Raw genomic sequence first — 5,000 nt, 5'->3', positions numbered from 1 at the left:
TAATTCAGAACCGGCGTTTTTTCCCCTGCAATGCTTTGTATGATAAACAAATCATAAATGAATAATAGCATTTGGATTGTCGGCGGCAGCGTTTCCAGAAGAAAAGTTTTTGAGGGATGCATCTGCAATCTTCTTTCCCGAGTTACACATGGGAGTCACTGCTCATTTGAGGAAAGCCTAGCTTGGCGTGACATTAAGGCAGGCGGTTTGGTTCTCTTGAGTTATTCCTCTTTGGAATAACCTCTATTTATCTTTTGACTCCCTCGCCTTCCTTCTCTCTCTACTGTATTTGCATGCAGACAAATATATCGCATTTTTACAAATAGCTCACGCAGCAGCTTTGAGTATTTATAGCCTCCTTTTCATTTTAGTCATGTTTTCATTATTGCAACTGGTTACCATGGAGAAGAAAAAAAATACATGTCATTAGGGCAGGCTCAAATTTAGAAAGCAAGAAGGAGAGGCAAACTTTACAAATGGTAAAATTGCATCACTGGCGCGACTGCGATGTTATTCTATTGGTTTGTTGCTCTGTGTATTCTTATTTATTTATTTATTTGTTTGTTTGTTTGTTTGTTTTAATTTGTATACCGCCCTTCTCCAGCAGCACTCAGGGCAGTGAACAGCCAGAATAAAACAGAACATACAAAATTTAAAAACAGTTTAAAAATAATTAAATATTTTGGGCCGCAATTTAAAACAACCTAATTAAAATCAATTAAATTTAACCAAAACAGTGGGATCAAGCCAGCCTGGCTAGGTGAAATAAATAAGTTTTCGGGGCCTGACGAAAAGTCCAGAGGTCTGGTATTGTCAGGGGTGGGTTCTAAATTTTTTTACTACCGGTTCTGTGGGCGTGGCTTATTTTATGGGTGTGGCTTGGAGGTCATGTGACTAGGTGGGCGTGGCTAGCTGGTCAGAGTCATTTCTGGAAGGTCCTCGCACTTACGACCCGACTCATTTGTTTGCTTTTAACACTGATCAGCTGTAGGACGGCCCTTTGAAGCCCCGCGGCAAGAGTTTAAACAGTTTTTTTCCCTCTAGTCATCAGCTGGGACTCAGGAGGCAGCAATAGATTGGGGGTGGGACCAAATAAAAGGTAAGAATAACGTGGGTGGGTGGGTGGGTGGGAGGGCGGGGGGGAGAACCGGTTCGGTAACGTCATATCGTCACCGCTAACGGCTCAGCCGAACCGGACCAAACCGGGAGGAACCCACCACTGGGTATTGTACGTATCTCTGGGGGGAGGTTGTTCCAGAGGGCGGGTGCCGCCACAGAGAAGGCTCTCCCCCTGGGGGTCGCCAGCCGACATTGTCTGGCAGACGGCACCCTGAGGAGGCCCTCTCTGTGCGAGCGTACTGGCTGGTGGGAGGCTATTGGTGGCAGAAGGCGGTCTTGTAAATACATATTCTCCAGGGCTGCTAAGTTTTAGAGTTCAATCTTCCATTGAAGATCTAAAGAGTTACTAGAATAACATAGTTGGAAGGGACCTTGGTGGTCTTCAAGTTCAACCCCAAGTTCAAGCAGAAGACCCTAAATGAGGGGTCTGCAACCTTAAACACTCAAAGAGCCATTTGGACCTGTTTCCCACAGAAAAGAAAACACCGGGAGCCACCAAACCTGGGTGGGCGTGGCCAACTCGACGTCATTCATTTCCACCAGTCACATGACCCCCTAGTCACGCTTACCCAGCTGGTCATTACGGCAGAGAACTGGTTGTTAAAAAACACCAGGAACCACAAAACCCTTTTGACGTCTCTCCCTTCTTCCCTTCCTCCCTCCCTACCCTTTCTCTCCCTCTCTCTCCCCACTTCTCTCTGTATCTCTCTGCCTCTGCTGCTTCTCCATCCCTTGTCGTTACCCTTACCTTCTCAGGCCAGGCGAGGAGTGACTGGGAGGGGAGGGCGAGGGGTGGGGCCAGTCAGTGGTGGAATCACCTGACAGGGAGCCACAGCAGAGGGTCCAAAGAGCCGCAGGTGGCTCCAGAGCCACAGGTTGCTGACACCCGCCCTACACCATTCCAGACAAGTGGATGTCCAGTCCAGTGGTGGGTTCCTCCCAGTTCGGTCTGGTTCGGCCGAGCCTGTAGCGGTGACAATATGACGTCACCGAACCGGTTCTCCCCCCCGCCCTCCCACCCCCACCCACCCACATTATTCTTACCTTTTATTTGGTCCCACCCCCAATCTATTGCTGCCTCCTGAGTCCCAGCTGATGACTAGGGGGAAAAAAACTGTTTAAACTCTTGCCGCGGGGCTTCCAAGGGCCGTCCTACAGCTGATCAGTGTTAAAAGCAAACAAATGAGTCGGGTCGTAAGTGCGAGGACTGGTCGTAAGTGCGAGGACCTTCCAGAAATGACTCTGACCAGCTAGCCACGCCCACCTAGTCACATGACCTCCAAGCCACACCCACAAAATAAGCCACGCCCACAGAACCGGTAGTAAAAAAATTTAGAACCCACCCCTGGTCCCGTCTCTTCTTAAAAACATCCAGTGATGGAGCATTCACAATTTTTTGAGGCAAGTTATTCCACTGGTTAATTGTCCTCCCTGTCAGGAAGTTTCTCCTTAATTTCAGGTTGCTTCTCTCCTTGATTACTTTCTAACTAATGTTTTGCCTTCTAGTGCTTTTGATCAGTGGTGATATCAATTTTTTTTTACTATCGGTTCTGTGGGCGTGACTTGGTCGGCATGGCTTGGTGAGTGTGGCAGGGGAAGGATACTGCAAAATATCCATTCCCGCCTCTCTCTAGGGAAAGGATCCTGCAAAATCTCCATTCTCACCCGTCTCCAGGAGAAGGATAGTGCAAAATCTCCATTCCCACCCCACTTTGGGGCCAGCCAGAGGTAGTATTTGCCAGTTCTCTGAACTACTCAAAATTTCCGCTACCAGTTCTCCGAACTGCTCAAAATTTCTGTTACCGGTTCTCCAGAACCTGCTGGATTTCACCCCTGCTTTTGATGTACAATGCAGGAAGTCCTTGACTTTTGACCAGTGGTGGGATGCTGCCGATTTAACAACTGGTTCAGTGAGTGTGCGTGTCGTGCTAAAAATGGAGCATTTAGAAGCTCAGCTGCTTACTTTCCAAGTCAGCAATGGTAAGTAGAACAGTGAGGGGTGGGGGAATCAGCTGTTCTGTATGATTGAGATGAGCTACAAAGCAGGAAATAAAGGACAGGATAGGGCGGGGGCAGGTGGGAGGAGCCAGCTGATCATCGGAGCTACCAGTCGCCCGAACTGGTCCGAACCGGCTGAATTCCGCCTCTGCTTATGACCATAACCAAAATTTTTACTGCTAAGTAAGACAGTTGTTGAGTTTTGCCTCATTGTATGACCTTTCTTGCTACAGTTGTTAAGTTTAATCACTGCAGTTGTTAAGTTAATTACACAGCTGTAAAGCAAATCTAGCTTCCCCATTTGACTTTGCTTGTCAGAAGGTCACAAAAGAGGATCACATGACCCTGGGATGCTGCAACCGTCATAAACCGGAGTCAGTTGGCCCAAGCGTCTGAATTTTGATCCCGTGACCATGGGGATGATGCAACGATGGTTAAGTCCGAAGAACGGTCTTAAGAAACTTTTTTTCAATGCTGTTGTAACTTTGAAACGGTCACTAAATGGACTGTTGCACGCCGAGGACTATCTGTACCAAAACTGCTGCAGTCCATTTAGTTGGAAAGCTGTCGATTTATGTCCTTTCCTTCAGAGGGAGACACGTTTTTTTTTTAACTCTTCAATTTTACTCAGCAAACTGGCCATCCGAATTGCAAATAAGCCGCTATTTTTATAAAAGCTTGGCGCTTAATGGATTTCTTCACAACTTAAACGAGCCACAAAAATTCTTCCTCTTAAGTTTCACGCCTCTGTTTCCCCCCACTTACCCATCCGAGCTGAAGCACATTTTTTTGGATTAAGCTCCAGTTTTTGGCCTTAATCCAGTCCGTTATCGACTTCCCAGCCATTACTGACATCTTATACCAATTTAGAATTTGAATAGATCCTTAAATCTCTTTAAATGAAAAGGAGACAGGGTAGGATATGATCACAATATCAATTAACACCAAACACAATTATCCAGACAACCTCCTCCATTGATTTTGTGCAAACTCTCTGGATGGTGTGATGGAAATCAAAGAGATAGGCCAACCAGCGAGTGCCCTTCCCAGAGATGACTTTTATGGCTTTTAAGACGGTCATTAAATCTATGTGTGAGTATTTTATTTATGTCCTTGTTATTTATTTTTTTTAGTAAGGGGGAAACTGCCCTAATGGAGGCTCTGGATAGTGTACAGCTAAGCAAAAGAAAGCAAGCAAAACAATAACCCCCAACTATAATTATCTAAGATGGTCAACCAAGATAATCAGTACAAGGAACAAAATACAAGGGATACCGTATTTTTTGGCGTATAAGACACATTTCCCCCCCAAAAGAGGCTGAAAATTTGGGTGTGTCTTATATTCCGAATGTAGCTTTTTCGAAGCTTTTTTTCAGCCCTAATGAGGTGCTAGCAAGTGAAGCGATCTTCCGGGCTTTGCCTGCTCCCTCTGACTCTCAGCTGTGCTTTAGAAGCTTTTTTGCAGTGAAGTGATCTTCCGTGCTTTGCCTTCTCCCTCTGACTCTCAATGTGCTTTAGAAGCTCTTTTTTCAGCCCTAACGAGGCGCTAGCGAGTGAAGCAATCTCCGTGCTTTGCCTGCTCCCTCCGACTTTCAGCTGTGCTTTAGAAGCTTTTTTTCAGTGAAGCGATCTTCCGTGCTTTGCCTGCTCCCTCCGACTCTCAGCTGTGCTTTAGAAGCTTTTTTTCAGCCCTAACGAGGCGCTAGCAAGTGAAACGATCTCCGTGCTTTGCCTGCTTTTCTCATTGGTTCTCTCTCCAAAGATCAGTTGTGCTTTAGCAACTGTTTTTTTATCCCCAAGTAGGGGATAAAAAGTGTGCGTGTGCGCTCAAAACCAGCAAATGAATGTGCTGAAGCTGACCAGACTAAGGACGCTAGCCAGAT

The sequence above is a fragment of the Pantherophis guttatus genome, chromosome 5, assembly GCF_059756535.1.
Source record: "Pantherophis guttatus breed Tessera chromosome 5, ASM5975653v1, whole genome shotgun sequence".
NCBI classification, from domain to species: Eukaryota; Metazoa; Chordata; class Lepidosauria; order Squamata; family Colubridae; genus Pantherophis; species Pantherophis guttatus.
The sequence above is the reverse complement of the archived record's forward strand: the minus strand, read 5'-3'. Positions refer to the sequence as shown.